At 46.4% G+C, this 20,103-nt stretch overlaps 1 pseudogene across 1 annotated transcript; it reads right to left on the reverse strand.

The window, feature by feature from the left end:
* Nucleotides 1-1,785: 1,785 nt before the first annotated feature.
* Nucleotides 1,786-6,176, reverse strand: LOC311126378 (2-hydroxyacyl-CoA lyase 1-like; annotated as a pseudogene). The gene is made up of 8 exons: nucleotides 6,079-6,176; nucleotides 5,847-5,919; nucleotides 5,581-5,658; nucleotides 5,310-5,404; nucleotides 4,898-5,010; nucleotides 4,156-4,291; nucleotides 3,702-3,808; nucleotides 1,786-1,911 (listed from the first exon to the last, which is right to left on the reverse strand). The product of its transcript is annotated as a 2-hydroxyacyl-CoA lyase 1-like (transcript).
* Between the last annotated feature and the right edge of the window lie 13,927 nt (nucleotides 6,177-20,103).

The following is a 20,103-nucleotide window of genomic DNA, read 5'->3' on the forward strand; positions in this document are numbered from 1 at the left end:
CCTATCTCTGAACCAATCTGCTTAATAAGGTCACTAAGCTGACTCGGAGGCGTCCCATTATCACCGAGTACTGTGGATGATGGTACATCAAAAGACAGAGGTGGGATACCCTGGTCAGGTGGAACAAACAGCCTACCCCTCCCAGTGCTTGCAAACTCAGGACTAGCAAACGCTCTACTCCCAGGAGCTGACTGTACAATTGGTGTAAATGGAAGGACACCCCTCCCTCTACCCACACTAAAATCCCCAGCATAACACGTCTTATGGATTTGAGAATCTTCCATGGCTCAACAGAGCACTAAAATACAATGTAATTTAGTGCATTCAAATACCCAAAAAAATTTATGCAATAAACAAATTCATCCAAAACATACAAATAAGCACGAATACCTGTATCTAATGAATATGCTACATTCACTTTCACTGTTTACAGTATATATTCACTTACAGTAAGCCATCAACAAATTCACATGCGCAGGTCGTGCACCTCATCCACATGCACAGCTCCGGCAGTCGGCTTGAGCTGACCAGTCGGCAGGTCACGTAATTAGGACACTGCCACAACTGGAATTCTGATGGTTGGATAATTTTTATTCGACCTGCACACGAAGAGACAACACACAATATGTTAGCTCTTGGTGCAGCCACAGCTCTCGGGCACCTTGCTAGTTGAAGGTCAGGCAAAAGAGAACAGGTGCTGCATGCACACATTCAGTGCCTAACAACACACTATACAATACAAGTAAAATGATATACAACATAATTCTGACAAAATAAATGACATACCTGTACACGAAGAGACAACACACAATAGCTTAGCCCTTGGTGCAGCCACAGCTCTCGGGCACCTGCGTGAGCACATAGAAACTCACTGTCTAATCAGAGACTTCAACACATTAGTTCCCACAATGAGTTCATCAACCTGCCCATCAACAATAAGCACTGGGACTACATAACAGAAGCCATAAAGTTGCATTTTTAAGTCACACATGCCCACTGGGCTAGTTTGTTCCCACCACAATCCACCAGGATAATGTCTGAAGGAGCTAGAAAGTTCCCCTCTACCACTCCTGCCTCCCTCAACCGAGGTACAATATCTGCGCGCTGAGTAGTAGCCATGGACCCACTATCTAACATCCCCTTCAGCTCAACTTTATCCTGTACTAGCACAGTGGTGTAAAACAAACTGTCATTCTGAGAAATTCTCATTGTGTTCTGAAAAATGACTGTGTTGTTCTTGGGTACTGACTCACAAAAGTAAGAATAAACAGATTGGATATCATCATCAGTGGAGGAAAAATAAGAATGCCCCACATTGCCCTCCTCAGAACGGAGGCTTTCTAGTTTTCCTGAGACCTGCCAGTCTGTCCACATCCAGGGTTCTGTCGCTGCCCAGCCTCACTACAGTCAAAGCTCATGTGGCCCGGAGAAAAGCACTTGACGCACAGCTGGTGCATCTGACAGTGAGCTTTGGTCCAGTGATTAGTGCTTCCACAGTCAGCGCACTCATGCTGACGTTTGTGGAACTGTTTACGGGGCCCTCTACATTTAACATGTTTAAGTCATTTAGCAGACGCTCTTATCCAGAGCGACTTACAGTTAGTGCATACGTAACTTTTTTTTTTCATACCCCCCGTGGGAATCGAACCCACAACCCTGGCGTTGCAAACACCATGCTCTACGAACTGAGCCGGCCATTCCCTCCACTACCCTAGGCGACGCTGGTCCAATTGTGCGCCGCCCCATGGGTCTCCCGGTCGCGGCCGGCTACGACAGAGCCTGGATTCAAACCAGGATCTCCAGTCCCCCAGGACTGTGTTGTGTTACCTGCTTGACAATAGTATTGATGTCCCCCAGGAGAGCAGCAGCAGGTTGCACGTTGTTCCCCATCTCCTCAGCACACAGATCAACCTTGACATTGACCTTGACATAAATAACGTATGTGGAACGTTACTACAACATACCAGCAACGACACGACAGGAAGAGCGCCGTGCGTGACACATGTAACAGCAGCTGGAGGAGTGGCCAAACCTCAAGCTAAACACAACAGAAATAACCAGGCACCACCACATAATGCTAAGGCTGACACACACACGTTCCCTTTTATAAACCGGGTGACTCGAGCCCTGAATGCTGATTGGCTGAAAGCTGTGGTATATCTGACCGTATAACATGGGTCACGTTGAGGGAGGAGGTCAGAGACCTGGCCGTGTTGTGCCAGGATAACAACCTCTCCCTCAACGTGACCAAGACAAAGGAGATGATTGTGGACTACAGGAAAAAAAAGAGGACTGAGCACGCCCCCATTCTCATCGACGGGGCTGTAGTGGAACAGGTTGAGAGCTTCAAGTTCCTTGGTGTCCACATCACCAACGAACTATCATGGTCCAAACACACCAAGACAGTCGTGAAGAGGGCACGACAAAACCTATTCCCCCTCAGGAGATTGAAAAGATTTGGCATGGGTCCTCAGATCCTCAAAAAATTATACAGCTGCACCATCGAGAGCATCCTGACTGGTTGCATCACCGCCTGGTATGGCAACTGCTTGGCCTCCGACCGCAAGGCACTACAGAGGGTAGTGCGTACGGCCCAGTACATCACTGGGGCCAAGTTTCCTGCCATCCAGGACCTCTATACCAGGCGGTGTCAGAGGAAGGCCCTCAAAATTGTCAAAGACTCCAGCCACCCTAGTCATAGACTGTTCTCTCTGCTACCGCACGGCAAGCGGTACCGGAGTGCCAAGTCTAGGTCCAAAAGACTTCTCAACAGCTTCTACCCCCAAGCCTTAAGACTCCTGAACAGCTAATCATGGCTACCCGGACTATTTGCACTGCCCCCCCACCCCATCCTTTTACGCTGCTGCTACTCTGTTAATTATTTATGCATAGTCACTTTAACTCTACCCACATGTACATATTACTTCAACTACCTCAACTAGCCGGTGCCCCCACACATTGACTCTGCACCGGTACCCCCCTGTATATATAGCCTCCCTACTGTTATTTTATTTTACTTCTGCTCTTTTTTTCTCAACACTTTTTTTGTTGTTGTTTTATTTTTACTTTTTTGTTAAAAATAAATGCACTGTTGGTTAAGGGCTGTAAGTAAGCATTTCACTGTAATGTCTGCACCTGTTGTATTTCGGCGCATGTGGCCAATAAAATTTGATTTGATTTGATTTGAAATGTATTTTGACTGTTCGAATTACGTTGGTAACCAGTTTATAATAGCAATAAGGCACCTCTGGGGTTTGTGGTATAGGGCCAATATACCACGGCTAAGGGCTGTATCGTCGAGGCACTCCGCGTTGCATCGTGCTTAAGAACAGCCCCTAGACGTGGTATATTGGCCATATACCACACCCCCTCGGGCCTTATTGCTTAAATATAGATGTACTGTACAGCACTAAGACAGCCATGACATTATTTGGAGAGACCACAAAGACTTATAGAGAAGCTATATAATTGATAGACTAAATCCAATAGACTGAGTCAAATACCTTTATACCTGGTTACAATGAAATGTAGTTCACTATGAAATGACCTGTGACTAGGGTTGCAAAATTACAGTTACTTTCCCAAAATTCCCAGAAATCCCTGTTGGAAGATTCCAGAAATCAGAACGGAATAAGCAGAAAATCTGGAATCCGAAAAAAAGAAGGAAAAAAAAGAAACCCTACTGGTGACCTTTGACCTAGCTGGATGACCTTTACTTGGGTGTCAAACCTGGGGGGGAAGGCCAAAGTGCAGGATCCAGTTGAGTCTGGCACCAAGTAGGACAACAACATCAGACTGGAGCAGAGCTCTGCAGTCCCCACCAAGACCATAGAACCAGGAGGATAGGAAGAGGAGGAGGAGGAGGAAGAGAGGAGGAGGAGGATAGGAAGAGAGGAGGAGGAGGATAGGAAGAGAGGAGGAGGAGAGCAGGGACAAAACAAAATGTAATGAAAAGAGGCTAGTTATAGGAGTAGTATAGTTGTTTGATTGACACCAGTTTACATTGACATGACCTGGCCAGGAGAGACTAGTTATAGATAGGGATTTCAGGAGTTTCGTGGTCCGTTCAAATGGTCAGGGAAATTCTTGGTCCTACTTATACAGTCAATGGTCTGTACATGAATATGATGCCAGCTGAGAGAAGGAGAGGCTGACCTGGAGCGGGCAGCAGCAACACAGTTGGGGTGATCGTCAGGCAGCACCCCTTTACCCATGGGGGTGGGCAGGAAGGGCAGGTCACACCCCTCCACCAGCTCCTTCAGAGCCCCCTCTGCTCTTCAATGGGCTGCACCTGCAGAGGGACACAGACAGAGGGCACTGCCACACGGATTTCAACAGACTGGTCTTCACAACTGGGATGCATTCAGCTGAGCAAAACGTTGTGCAACGTTCAGATAGAAATATAGCATGTAGAACGAACGTGCCTCTCGGACAGGTAGAATGAGAAATCATGTCAACAACATTTGTCGACTGAACGTGGCCCAGTTTTCAACTGAACCGTGGTACAGTGCTATATGTGTTACAGTGCGTCTCAGCTGGCTATTGATCTCTCTTGGACAGACGCACGTAACATAACTGGAAGTAGCGTCTGTCAACAGAATGGGATGTGACAACTTTGTTCCGGTACGCTGATTTTTCACCACTAATCATTTGGACAAATCCCGATTTCGCAGGTGCTCGCATCTTTTCAATTTCAGAACGGGAGGGGACATTTGGCCCATAAACTTGCCGGAAACATGCAGAGAGTTTCCGTTTAGGGGGGTGGAGAGTTCGCAAGTGGCGTTAGTATCTTTCTCTTAACATCTCCCCAGACCTTATCCAAGTATCTGACGCAATTATGCAAGATTTTAGTTCTGTTTCCCCCAGATTATCTGGCTATTAAAAAAGCAATGCCTACCTTTGCCAATGATGAGTAAAGTCCGTTTGGCTCCTTTCAGGACCGCCAGTGCTTCTGTGATCGCCATATGGTCAGCCATACTCACAGGAGGAGGTGGACTACAGGGCACCTCTCTGACAAAGGAAATAATAAATAATAGGTCAAACATTAAACATGTTACCTAGCAACTTTATTGCATATGTAAATAAACCATGAAGGTCTATCGAGGCTTATTGCTATTCTCTGATGAGAATATTTTGATATAGTGCTATATTTTCTAAGTAATTTAATTTCTGGTTCACTTCAGACGTTAAAAGGTATAACAAGATAAAATAAAAATGACTACGGTGATGTGAATTCAGAGGTATACATATTCAACAGTAACACATTAGTATACATTTTAAATGGATGAAAGACAGTGATGGCCACTAACCTGGCTCTGCTCCTGTCCAATTTAGCATTGACCATGTCCCCAGATATGTCTACGTATACAGCACCTGGACGTCCATACATGCTAGTGCGTGCTGCCTTAGACATACCAAACACCCTTCCATTCAGATCAATTAAGGCTGTGCTGTGCTCTTATGAAGCAGTTAAGGTACCTTGCTAAGCTGGAAAATTAGAGGTCAGAAAACAGACAATTGCAGGTGATACCAAATGATATGAAGAGGACTACACAGAGGGAGTCAGAGTAGACTGTATACCTTCTCTACCACTGAGGAGATCATATCCAGACTGCTAGACCTAGCAGAGAACTTACTGTACAATCTGCATGCCTCCACCTGACAGAGAAAGAGGACCACAAATAACAAATGATTTCCTCTTTCAGCAATTAAACTGCTAGGGCCAGTTTCCCAGACAGAGATTCTCTATTGAGTTTGCTTTTTAGGCCATGACTAGGCTTAATCTGTGTCCTGGGAAACAACCCCCTAATGTTCAAAAGTCATAAATATCATGGTTCAATCGGTACCTGTGGAAACTCTTGAAACGCCCCAGTGGTCTCTTGGTTTTGATCGGAGGAGCCTCCAATAACAATCACAGGCCTACAGAGAGAGAGGTATCACACAATGACATCAACTGACAATCTCAGATAGTTTGGAGTCCTCAGATCATTTTTTGCAGTGTGCGGATAGCATCCCTTCTTTTGAAAGGACCACTGAACATGAGTAGTAGGGTCTTCTGTTTGTGGAGTTCTAGCATACCAGCAGTTCATGTTAGCGTTGGCCATTCCACCAAGTGCATGGATGAGTCCCGGTCCAGACACAACCAGACACGCACCTGGACTGGAGAGGAACAGACAGACAGAGGGACAGACAGGAAGACAGGCAGACAGACACACAAAGGGTCAGACAGACAGGCAGACATAATTAGCAATGCAAAAAAGCTATGAAACTGACCCTCACACACTACACGCTCCTGTAGTCTATGTACGGGTAGTTAATATCACATGATTTGGGGAGAGCTGGTTTAGTAATAAAAAGGTGGCTTATGGCTTGTTCATTGCGCATTCCCACATACTTGATTCCTGAGGCTTGAGCTGCCTTAGCTACTTCAATGACTGGAACACCAACTATTCCAAACATATATTCTACATTCTGTAGAGAGTTACATGTAGATACAGTATATTTACCTTTTTTTAAACATTTTTAGTCATTTAGCAGACGCTCTTATCCAGAGCGATTTACAGTTAGTGAGTGCATACATTTTCATACTGAATTGTATATGAATTGTTACAATGTAGTTTAGATTTTCTTTGCATTGACACACACATTGGCATGCATCAACAAGGGTGTTAACATATACTATTCCACATAAACATCTAAATGTTTTTCTACAACAATATTAATAGTTAGCTATACCAGTGCAATGACCTATGGCACACTTTCACAACTCATAGTGTTACATTCTCACTGCCAAGGACATGATCAGCGACTAATATATTATTAGCAACACGGTTACACAGTATAACACTGTTTTATATATATTGCACACACTTCACCTGAGCTTTTAGTGCCTCTGCAATGAGCTGAGCCCCAGTCACATCTTCCATTATTATTGTCGAGAAATCTGTTCAAAGTGCAAACGCGGTTAGCAATGATTTCTTGGACTTGTTGTTCAGTAGCTTATAAATCGTGTTTAGATCTCTTGCAAATCATTAGTTTTGTCTGCTTTCCAGCATGCATTACATGAGTAGCTTTTTCTTCTTCAGTGGGGTTTATAGGCAGTTGGCATCCAACGTTATGGTGCATTACTGCCCCCTATTGTACAGAAGTGTGGACATGAGCCGTGCAATAGCAGTCATGAATATTTAATAAACTAGTAGCATTTTTCTTTTTTTATTGCAAGAAATACATAATAAGCCCTCATTATGTGTTTATAACTGCACTTTACTTAACACTTAACTCAATTAAGTCATTATGAGTGTATGACAGTATGAAAAAAAAAATGTATGCACTCACTAACTGTAAGTCGCTCTGGATAAGAGCTTCTGCTAAATGACTAAAATGTAAAATGTAAATGACTTGAGTGTATGCATTATAGATATAGGCTTCATAGAAAGTGTTACAAATGTTCTCCTGTCATCTTATAGGAGATCCATTCATGGATTTAGTTATGGCTTGAGAATGTGACTGGTCTACGGAGTTCTCCTTTATGTCTGTCTTTATATGTGACAACAACTTTTCTGTATTATGTGTATTTCCACAATCAATAATCATAAACGGTACTTCACTATGAATACTTTTGACTATGTGGTTTGAAGTACTTTACCGTTATCTTGCACATACATGAAGACTACTATAGACAGAAATCAATGCAGTAATGTTTTATTAAATAAAGGCTCTGATTAAAATATCATATTAATAAAATCAGGCATTTGGCTAATTCTTCTTCCCAGAAGCTCCTCTGAATGGTTTGGAGATGGCTCTGGAGAGAGCGTGTAACACCCTGACTATGAGTGGGCGTTTACGGGACTGGGACTCCTGGGGAGCAGGGGCCGGTGTGGTTGTCAGGTCCTCCTTGGGTGGGGAAGTGGATGGAACCTCTGGAACCTCACACTCAGCATCTGTCATAAGAACATTTCATAATCAGAAAATGAATGTGTGTGTTTGTGTCTGTCCGTCTGTCCGTCTGTCCGTCTGCCTGTCCGTCTGTCTGCCTGTCTGCCTGTCTGTCCGTCTGCCTGTCTGTCCGTCTGTATGCCTGTCTGCCTGTCTGTCTGTCTGTCCGTCAGTCTGTCTGTCTGTCTGTCTGTCTGCCTGCCTGCCTGCCTGTCCGTCTGCCTGTCCGTCTGTCTGTCTGCCTGTTTGCCTGTCTTTTTGTCTGCCTGTATGTCTGTCTGCCCGTCCGTCTGCCTGTCAGTCTGCCTGTCTGTCTGCATGTCTGTCCGTCGGTCTGCCTGTATCTGTTGTCACTGTTTTAACAAGCTTGTCATAGGGTGATACATCAATATGACATTATCGATGCTTATCACTTACCCTGTGAAATATGAGTCTCTCTGAGACGTTTGGTAGGCAGAGCATCCTGTTCTGGATGTCTCTTCGGTTTCCCTTTTGTCTTGAACAGCTGTTGACAAAACACATCAGGACAACTGAGCCTGTGTAAAATACAGAGTGTGCATCCTAAAAGGCACCCTATTCGCTACGTAAGGCACTACTTTTGACAAGGGCCCAGAGAGCTCTGGTAAAAAGTCGTGCACTATATAGGGAATAGGGTGCCATTTGGGACATAACCATTGACTCTCTCCCATGTGTATTAGGATTGCATTACAGCGTCCTCACTCAACCTCCTAAAGACAATGACAACAGTTTTGTTCTAATGCTGAGAGACAATAGGGGTGTAGTGAATCTGTAGGGTAAATTTCAGCCCTGCCTTACAGAGGTAATCTCAAAACACAGAGCACCCTACCTTAATCATGATCTTTGGAAACTTATGCATTTTCGGTAGGAAACGCCACTTCCTGTTCTTCTTAGTCTCTTCCCCTCTGGCAGAGGGAAGACGGGCCATGCCGTCAGCCTTTACATCAGCCGGGCTAAGGCTCCTGGCAGGGAATTCCTCAGTAGCATTAAGGTCAGCTACAACACCATGAGTGATGTCACTTGTGGCATTGCTGGTGTCTGAGTGAGAAGAGCACGCTAGTGTGACCGACCTGTGTACAATAACTGGGAGAAGAGGACGCAGCCATTGAAGTCAGTCACTGCATCCCAAATGGCATTCTCTTCACTTTATAGTGCACTACTTTTGACCAGGGCCCATAGGGTCTGGTCAAAAGTAGTGCACTAAATATGGAAGAAGGTGCCATTTTGGACACAACCAGTGAATTTCACATCATAAAACGCAATGTATTGAGCATCATGTTACAATTAAGTCCTATGCAGATGAAAATAGGTACTTTCACTTACCATCCTCCATTGTAGACTTGGACACATAAGTCAGGCTGTCCATCACCACGTCTGTCATCAACTTGATGACCTGATCCAAAACCATTTCAGCCGATGGTGGCATAGGCCTTCCCATACACTGCCCCAGGAGTCTCCTAACAGAAGTCTGGGCAAAGTTGTAAATGAGCTCTGAGGCATCGTCCTTTGACAGCTTCCTCAGGGCTGGTTTAGGCAGCGCTGGTTGAGAGAGGCTTCTGTGGCCAACCATGGATTGAAGCTGGCGGTTTATGGTTATCTCCTGAATGAGACCATGGACCTTTGCGATCAGGTTGCCAGATGCACCTTGAAGGGCTTCAACTGACAGGAGCCTATCCAGATGTTCTTCTGCTGAAGTCATCTCTGGGTCGTCCGTCTTCAATGTGTCCATTATAGTTTTCACTATGATATTGGTGTCAGATATGTTTATTTCTTGTTGGCTCACAAGCGTTGACCGTGAACCTGTCTCGTCCATTGCGATAGAGGTATGGGATTCTGTCCTTGTGATTTCATCGGCAGCGCTCATGTCAGGCAACTGGTCAAGGCTCTCCAGTACAGAGTCTAACATGTTAGTGGCTATCAGACACTCCTCACTTGCAATCTGCCCAACAGATGAACTCTCAGAGTTGGCCACTCTACACTTGATCACATTTAGGATCAAGCTGAGCGTCTTCTTTGCAGTTTTGCTAAAGCCTTCTTGGCTGACTGCCACTGTTACGTCTTTTAGAGCCACAAGAGGTTTGCAATTTTCACTCAATCCACTGCCGTGGAGAGGAGAGGCTCTCTTCAAACTGTTGTTGCTCACAACTGACATACTCCTGGTGGGCAGAGTGACATCCTCACTGCATGTGTCAATTACATGGTGGTCTGTTGAAGAGCCACTCGAAGACAGAAGGGTTTTAGACCTTTTAGCCAAACAGACTTTTGACAAAGGCTTCTCACTTCTCACAGACGGAGGGCGGCTCCTGTCCTCAACAAGAGCAGTGTCAGCGGACTTAGAACGTCTGAGTGTCTCCACAGGGGCGGAGTCCAGCACATATTTGGCTGTGGTGACTGACACTGGTGGAAAAGAGAAAAAGATGTTCAGTCTATCCTTTACTCTGTGGTACATGGTTTGAGCAGCATCCAATAAGTTGTCAAAGACAACTCTGGGTTTGAGCTGGAACTCCAGCTTTTTCTCTCCTAGTGGGAAGGAGTCTGCGTCGTCCACAGTGTACTGGGATACACTTTCAAGGTCTTGCATGATAATATTTACTATATCTTCGGCTGTAGAAACCGCATGGTGTGAGAAGGTGGTGCTAGGCATGCTCTGTAGCAAAGAATGGCTGGCTTTGCTAGCAGCTCTGAGAATGGTCTCACTCACAATGTGTTTGGCCTTAGCTCGGAACTCAGCACTGTGAAAGCTCTGGATGGAAATGTTAGAGGTTCTGCTGGCTGCACTAAGAGATCGCGTGAGTGTGGCAATCTCGGCTGACGTCACATCACTCGAAATGGTGAGGTCCTCCAATTTCGAAATTATTGAGTCCAACTTCTGGTTGAAGTCGAAGGATGAATTTGACGTGCTCTCCCCAACGGAAGCGGAGCAGTCTTCCTTTGAAGTGTCCAACCTCAGCACCGAGATCACCTGTTTGATTACCCCTTTAGTGCAGGTGTCGAGGGTGAGCTGGTAGGCTGAGGCTGGGGACTTAGAAGGGGTCTTACTGTCTGTCTTCTGTACAGGAGACACTGCCAAAGTGGCCTCAGTTACAGGAGATTCCTGCACAGTGGCCTCAGTTACAAGTAGTCCAGTTGCAGAAAGCTCGATTTGCACAGGAGTATTTTTTCCCTCAGTGAGATGGTGGGAGGTGAACAGCTTCCTTAGTTTGTCCAGGGTTTTGGTATAAATCTTCTGGGAACCTGAACTCACTTCCACCCAGAACATTTTGCGACCTGATTTCGTACGCATGGAGGCCTTATTGACCTCAGATACCTCATGCAGGTCGGAAATAATTCCACCAAAGAGATCAGAGGATGCCTCCTCAATATTCTCTGAGGAAACATGGACAGATAGGATTTCCGACAGTTTTCCACAAGTGTCGGTTTTATCCAGCGCAGCAGTATATGTCACAGCTGCATCCTGAATGACCTGAGTGATGCATTGCTCAGCTTTGACAATATACTCCTCCACTGGTTGACCATGGAGGATGTCAACTTTATCAGCAGGGAGCTCCTTCTGAATACTCACATTCTCCTCTGATGGGCATGGGTTGTTGAAGATAATGCTCTCAGTGACCATCTTAGAGGAGGCGAGAGATGAGTCGAGAAGCAGAGATCTGTATATTGTCGAGGTGGACATCTCTGGGTGCTTTATCACAGCAGCCTCCTCCAAAATGGCCGACGGGCCCTGGAGGATGTCAGAGATATCCATGTCCTCAATGGTCTCTACCAGAGACGATAGTAGGTCTCTGGCTGCCAGGTTGGTAGGTCTCTGGTTCTCGAGCTCTGTTTTGATTGCTTGACAGGCAGTTGCCAGAGCAACAACAGAGCGAGAACACAACTGCTTCAAGGTGGAGTCAGAAAAAGATGATGACAGATCTGTCATGGACATGGTGGAGAGTTGACTCTCAGAGACAAATGGGCTGAGTTTGACAGACACCTGTCTGACCAAGTCCCCAGCAAGAGCTCTCATATCTATTGCTCCACTAGCTGAGTTGTGGGAGCAGGCACTCTGTGGCCTTGACGGGTTCCTGTTATCCAAAAATCCTGTTATCCAAAAAACCTCAAGTACAAGATCCACAACATCGGATGACACTTCTGTCACTCTGTTGTCGGACAGAAATGTACTTGGATGAATGGTGCCTGCATTCACAGTCCAGTCGCAAATTGAGTTGTTGGACTGACTCTGGACTAGTGGAACTAGACAGGTTTCACTTGGACCTTGGCCAAAGAGCTCTGCCATTTTGAGCAGAACTGATCTTAAGACCTTTGACTTGGAAATGTTCAGCAGTGGGTCGTTGTTGGACAGTCTGGTGGATGGTCTGCTAGCCGATCTGTGAACCACTAGGCTTTGTATTTCTGCCGAAATGGCAGTTAGAAAATAGGTCAAGGGGCTGGACGCTCTCCCCTCATTTCCTCCGTTGGCTTTAGCCTTGATGATGCTATCTATGATGATGACTATGACCTGTCCAGCCAGAGGACCCAAGATGGCCTCAAGCTCCCTCTCTAACTCAAGGGGAGACTTGTGGCCGAGCGCAATATGCTCTATGGCATGGGAATACATCTTAGAAGTCGCCATGCTTAGCATCTCTTGGGCAAACTGTTGACTTGCTGAGATACTTCCAGTCAGCAGAACTAGAGTTCCCTGACTGACACTTCGCATTAGCTCAGCCAATCTGGAGTTGAGAAGGTTTATAACCAACTCGACAATACCCATCATAAACTTGCCATCCGTTGACATTTTGCTAGGTCTGTATTTCTCCTGTCTACTCCGTTTGGGCAGCGGTACGATGTCACCCTGCGACTGGCCGCTCTGGACCATGTCGAAGACAGAGTCCTCAGAGATGCCAAACACAGATCTCAGTGGTGCTGAGTGTTGTCTGTGTCTCATCTCTCTATCGCCACCCTCAGGTGAGGAGACATATCGCTCTTCGTTCTCACTTAGCAAAGAGGTCATGGACCTGCAGAATGCACAACATAAATGAATAGTATATGGTAACAAAATAAAAAATATGATCCAAGAATTTGGGACACAAACTCAACCTTGTTATTGTTATTCAAAGGAAGCATTGTGAACCATCTCAAACCACACTCAGAGCAAACATTAACATTCAGAGTAAACGTTTTAGAGTGGTTGTGTAGTATCTAAGTAGTATTTCTCACTAAGTGGATCTGGAATGGATATTTGTACCTATAACAGGAAATACCTGCAAAAAGAGGAGGGGATAGAGCTAGGTATCTGTGAGAGGAGGGGATAGGGCTAGATACCTGTGAGAGGAGGGGATAGGGCTACGTACCTGTGAGAGGAGGGGATAGGGCTAGGTACCTGTGAGAGGAGGGGATAGGGCTAGGTACCTGTGAGAGGCGTGGATAGGGGTAGGTACCTGTGAGAGGAGGGGATAGGGCTAGGTACCTGTGAAAGGAGGGGATAGGGCTAGGTACCTTTGAGAGGCGTGGATAGGGGTAGGTACCTGTGAGAGGAGGGGATAGGGCTAGGTACCTTTGAGAGGCGTGGATAGGGGTAGGTACCTGTGAGAGGAGGGGATAGGGGTAGGTACCTGTGAGAGGAGAGGATAGGGCTAGGTACCTTTGAGAGGAGGGGATAGGGCTAGGTACCTGTGAGAGGAGAGGATAGGGCTAGGTACCTTTGAGAGGAGGGGATAGGGCTAGGTACCTGTGAGAGGCATGGATAGGGCTAGGTACCTGTTAGAGGCATGGATAGGGCTAGGTACCTGTGAGAGGCATGGATCAGGCTAGGTACCTGTGAGAGGCGTGGATAGGGCTAGGTACCTGTGAGAGGAGGTGATAGGGCTAGGTACCTGTTAGAGGCATGGATAGGGCTAGGTACCTGTGAGAGGAGGGGATAGGGCTAGGTACCTGTGAGAGGAGGGGATAGGGCTAGGTACCTGTGAGAGGCGTGGATAGGGGTAGGTACCTGTGAGAGGAGGGGATAGGGCTAGGTACCTGTGAGAGGCGTGGATAGGGGTAGGTACCTGTGAGAGGAGGGGATAGGGGTAGGTACCTGTGAGAGGAGGGGATAGGGCTAGGTACCTGTGAGAGGAGGGGATAGGGCTAGGTACCTGTGAGAGGAGGGGATAGGGCTAGGTACCTGTGAGAGGCGTGGATAGGGGTAGGTACCTGTGAGAGGAGGGGATAGGGCTAGGTACCTGTGAAAGGAGGGGATAGGGCTAGGTACCTTTGAGAGGCGTGGATAGGGGTAGGTACCTGTGAGAGGAGGGGATAGGGCTAGGTACCTTTGAGAGGCGTGGATAGGGGTAGGTACCTGTGAGAGGAGGGGATAGGGGTAGGTACCTTTGAGAGGAGGGGATAGGGCTAGGTACCTGTGCGAGGAGAGGATAGGGCTAGGTACCTTTGAGAGGAGCGGATAGGGCTAGGTACCTGTGAGAGGCATGGATAGGGCTAGGTACCTGTTAGAGGCATGGATAGGGCTAGGTACCTGTGAGAGGAGGGGAAAGGCGTGGGAGTGCGTGTGCTGCAGGCGGTTCTGGCGCTGGTGCACCTGCTGGGTCCTCCACTACAGCTGAATCTGACGCTGCGGCCAAGAGAGGTCACCTCTCCTGCCTCATTACTTCCTGATCCAGAAGAGCTTGGCGAATCAGAGAGCTCTATCTGCATGGTGAGGTCAAGGGCGGGAACAACCACAGTGGATGTAGACTCCATCACCCATGCTACAATATCCATGCACTTGGCACTAAACTCATGTCTGCTCATCTGCAATGTTAAAAGACCATACAGAGTTAGTTTGTTAAAGGGGCTGCACTGATATAAAACGTAGAACCATTTACTCAAGCTAGTCAATTAAAGCAGTGGTTCAGGATTAAAGGTCCTGCAGGATTTCCACAAATTAATGTTTGGTCCATTTTACCAACATTAACTACTTTAGAGGTGACTATAACTCACCCCGGCACGCATATTCTCACTCAGCAGATTCCAATGGCTGAAAAGTAAATAAATGCAAGTACACAATGAACTACATGACATTACCTCTATTATCTTAGACTACGTTATGGATGGACATTACCTCTATTATTTTAGATTACGTTATGGATGGACATTACCTCTATGATTTTAGATTACGTTATGGATGGACATTACCTCTATTATTTTAGATTACGTTATGGATGGACATTACCTCTATTATTTTAGATTACGTTATGGATGGACATTACCTCTATTATTTTAGATTACGTTATGGATGGACATTACCTCTATTATCTTAGATTACGTTATGGATGGACATTACCTCTATTATCTTAGACTACGTTATGGATGGACCTCTATGGAACTAGGCCACACCCAGACATCCCTGATTGGTTATTTGGTCCGTTGAGTCCTTTGTATTGGCCCGAGACTATGGGAGACTCTCAATCTCCTCGCCTCCTTCTCAAAACCCATTGGATGAGAAGGTCAGAAGGGCGGGACCTCTGGCTTTCTCATCCAATGGGTTTTGAGAAGAGAGGACACGAGGAGTATGCAATTGAGATAGGGAACATATCTAGGGGATGCATGGGGAAGCCAAAGAGCAACTTACTCGTCCTTCATGCCCTGCACAAAGGTGTGTAGGTCTGGGTAGCTTCTCTTTCCCCTGCTGAGGGTGAGGCTGGTCTGGGAAGTTTCATCCTTGTGGGTCACGGTAGTGAAGGTCACCACTGCAGCCTGATGGCGACAACAGAAAGCAGAGTTAGGCTGTAATTGAATTTTGCGTCATTAAAACACAAAATATCTCAATGAAATGTCATACATGTAATAGAAAAATACATCAAATACATCAACTTGTCCGACAGAGATTTACATGGTTACAAAAACGTCACGCCACTTTTTTCCAAGATGGCGAAGTAGTGCAGTCCTGTTTCTGTCGTGTGTCTGTAAATAGCCTGTAAATACCCTGTTTTTTGTATTTTTCGTACATATTTCCCTATCAGACTTTTCATCCTTCTACAAAATATACTTTCCTGCAACCCGCCTCACTCAATGTGGAACGGATTCTATTATCGACTTACCTTTATCTAGAATCTAGAATCTCCAGTTGAAACTAGCTAGCCAGCTAACTAGCTACTTGCTATTAGCCACAGCTAGCGGTGTTTCACCCAGAACATTGGATTTTTTTCCGCGGGATTAATTTTCATCACTGGACATTGATCACCGGATATTCGGCCAGTCTGCACAGCGCGTTATCGACCCAGAACATATCAGTTTTTCCGCCGGAATCACTGAATCACTGGACCTTTAACTCCGGATTCATCGCTACCAGCTGGCTACAACAAAACGGACGCTGTGGTCTGGCTAATCATCCTGAGCTAGGCCCATCTCCCGGCTATCTACCTCTCTGTCAACCGGACGGGACCACCTAGTGTTGACACGGAGCCCCGCCGATCCTACACGACTGGTCTGCCGACGAAATCGTCTGATGTGGTTACGACGTTAACCACGAAGATTCCATCCATCTGCTAGCCCTGGCCCGCTAGCACACGCTATCTGTGGCCTCTTACTCACTAAACTGAACTAGCTACTGAACTAGCTACTTGCTATTAGCCACAGCTAGCGGTGTTTCACCCAGAACATTGGATTTTTTTTTCCCGCGGGATTAATTTTAATCACTGGACATTGATCACCGGATATTCGGCCAGTCTGCACAGCGCGTTATCGACCCAGAACATATCAGTTTTTCCGCCTGAATCACTGAATCACTGGACCTTTAACTCCGGATTCATCGCTACCAGCTAGCTACCACCAGCCAGCTACAACAAAACGGACGCTGTGGTCTGGCTAATCATCCTGAGCTAGGCCCATCGCCCATCTCCCGGCTATCTACCTCTCTGTCAACCGGACGGGACCACCTAGTGTTGACACGGAGCCCCGCCGATCCTACACGACTGGTCTGCCGACGAAATCGTCTGATGTGGTTACGACGTTAACCACGAAGATTCCATCCATCTGCTAGCCCTGGCCCGCTAGCACACGCTAGCCGTGGCCTCTTACTAGTGCTTCACCACCGGACCTTATGATAACTCAGCTATACAGCTGATATCTGCTGGACTGTTCCTTTTTACGGTACTACATCCTGTTTATGTTTAGCCTCAGCCCAAACATGGTTAGTTTATTGTTGTTTCGGTTATTTCTAATTGTACTATATCACTGTAGACCCCCCAGCCTAGCTAAACCTGCCTTAGATAGCTCCTTTGCACCTCCCCCTATACACGCGGAGACCGACTCAATTGATGACTCCAGCGATGCTATCTCTTTCATTGTTACCCAATGCTTAGGTTTACCTCCACTTTACTCATATCCTTCCATATCCTTGTCTGTACATAATGCCCTGAATCTTTTCTATAACACCCGGAAATCTGCCCCCTTTATTCTATGTACCCAACGCACTAGAAGACCAGTTCTTAAAGCCTTTAGCCGTATCCTTATTCTAGTCCTCCTCTGATCCTCTGGTGATGTAGAGGCTAACCCAGGCCCTGCAGCCCTCAGTATCACTCCTACTCCCCAGGCGCTATCATTTGATGACTTCTGTAATCGCAAAAGTCTTGGTTTCTTGCACATAAATATCAGAAGTCTACTTCCTAAGTTTGAGTTATTCACTGCGTTAGCACACTCTGCCAACCCTGATGTTCTAGCAGTGTCTGAATCCTGGCTCAGGAAGGCCACCAGAAATTCTGAAATTTCCATCCCCAACTATAACATTTTCCGTCTAGATAGAACTGCCAAAGGGGGTGGAGTTGCAATCTACTGTAGAGATAGCCTGCAGAGCTCTATCATACTATCCAGGTCTGTGCCCAAACAGTTTGAGCTTCTACTTCTAAAAATCCACCTTTCCAGAAATAAGTCTCTCACTGTTGCCGCTTGCTACAGACCCCCCTCAGCCCCCAGCTGTGCCCTGGACACCATATGTGAATTGATTGCCCCCCATTTATCCTCAGAGTTTGTACTGCTTGGTGACCTAAATTGGGATATGCTTAATACCCCAGCCATCCTACAATCCAAGCTAGATGCCCTCAACCTCACGCAAATTATCAACGAAACTACCAGGTACAACCCTAAATCCGTAAACATGGGTACCCTCATAGATATCATCCTGACTAACATACCCTCTAAATACACCTCAGCTGTCTTCAACCAGGATCTCAGCGATCACTGCCTTATTGCCTGCGTCCGTAACGGGTCCGCGGTCAAACGACCACCCCTCATCACTGTCAAACGCTCCCTAAAACACTTTAGCGAGGAGGCCTTCCTAATTGACCTGGCCCAGGTATCCTGGATGGATATAGATCTCATTCCGTCAGTAGAGGATGCCTGGTTGTTCCTTAAAAGTAATTTCCTCTCAATCTTAAATAAACATGCCCCATTCAAAAAATACAGAACTAAGAACCGATATAGCCCCTGGTTCTCCTCAGACTTGACTGCCCTTGACCAGCACAAAAACATCCTGTGGCGTACAGCATTAGCATCAAATAGCCCCCGCGATATGCAACTTTTCAGGGAAGTTAGGAACCAATATACACAAGCAGTCAGGAAAGCAAAGGCTAACTTTTTCAAACAGAAATTTGCATCCTGTAGCACTAACTCCAAAAAGTTTTGGGACACTGTAAAGTCCATGGAGAATAAGAGCACTTCCTCCCAGCTGCCCACTGCACTGAGGCTAGGAAACACTATCACCACCGATAAATCTACAATAATCGAGAATTTCAACAAGCATTTTGCTACAGCTGGCCATGCTTTCCATCTGGCTACCACTAACCCGGCCACCAACTCTGCACCCTCTGCTGCAACTTGCCCATGCCCCCCCCGCTTCTCCTTCACACAAATTCAGACAGCTGATGTTTTGAAAGCGCTGCAAAATCTGGACCCCTACAAATCAGCTGGGCTAGACAATCTGGACCCTTTCTTTCTAAAACTAGCCGCCGAAATTGTCGCAACCCCTATTACTAGTCTGTTCAACCTCTCTTTCATAACATCTGAGATCCCCAGAGATTGGAAAGCTGCCGCGGTCATCCCCCTCTTCAAAGGGGGTGACACTCTAGATCCAAACTGCTACAGACCTATATCCATCCTGCCCTGCCTTTCGAAAGTATTCGAAAGCCAAGTTAACAAACAGATCATCGACCATTTCGAATACCACCGTACCTTCTCCGCTATGCAATCCGGTTTCCGAGCTGGTCACGGGTGCACTTCAGCCACGCTCAAGGTCCTAAACGATATTATAACCGCGATTGATAATAGACAGTACTGTGCAGCCGTCTTCATCGACCTGGCCAAGGCTTTCGACTCTGTCAACCACCGCATTCTTATTGGCAGACTAAATAGCCTTGGTTTCTCAAATGACTGCCTCGCCTGGTTCACCAACTACTTCTCAGATAGAGTTCAGTGTGTCAAATCGGAGGGCCTGTTGTCTGGACCTATGGCAGTCTCTATGGGGGTGCCACAGGGTTCAATTCTTGGGCCGACACTTTTCTCCGTGTATATCAATGATGTCGCTCTTGCTGCTGGTGACTCTCAGATCCACCTCTACGCAGACGACACCATTTTGTATACATCTGGCCCTTCATTGGACACTGTGTTAACAAACCTCCAAACGAGCTTCAATGCCATACAACAATCCTTCAGTAGCCTTCAACTGCTCTTAAACACTAGTAAAACTAAATGCATGCTTTTCAATCGAACGCTGCTAGCACCCGCCCACCCGACTAGAATCACCACTCTCGACGGGTCTGACCTAGAGTATGTGGACAACTACAAATATCTAGGTGTCTGGTTAGACTGTAAACTCAACTTCCAGACTCACATAAAGAATCTCCAATCCAAAGTTAAATCTAGAATCGGCTTCCTATTTCGCAACAAAGCCTCCTTCACTCATGCTGCCAAACATGCCCTCGTAAAACTGACTATCCTACCGATCCTTGACTTCGGCGATGTCATTTACAAAATAGCCTCCAACACTCTACTCAGCAAATTGGATGTAGTCTATCACAGTGCCATCCGTTTTGTCTCCAAAGCCCCATACACTACCCACCACTGTGACCTGTACGCTCTTGTTGGCTGGTCCTCACTACATGTTCGTCGTCAAACCCACTGGCTCCAGGCCATCTATAAATC

The sequence above is a fragment of the Coregonus lavaretus genome (assembly GCF_964263955.1).
Source record: "Coregonus lavaretus genome assembly, contig: HAP1_SCAFFOLD_172, whole genome shotgun sequence".
NCBI lineage: Eukaryota > Metazoa > Chordata > Actinopteri > Salmoniformes > Salmonidae > Coregonus > Coregonus lavaretus.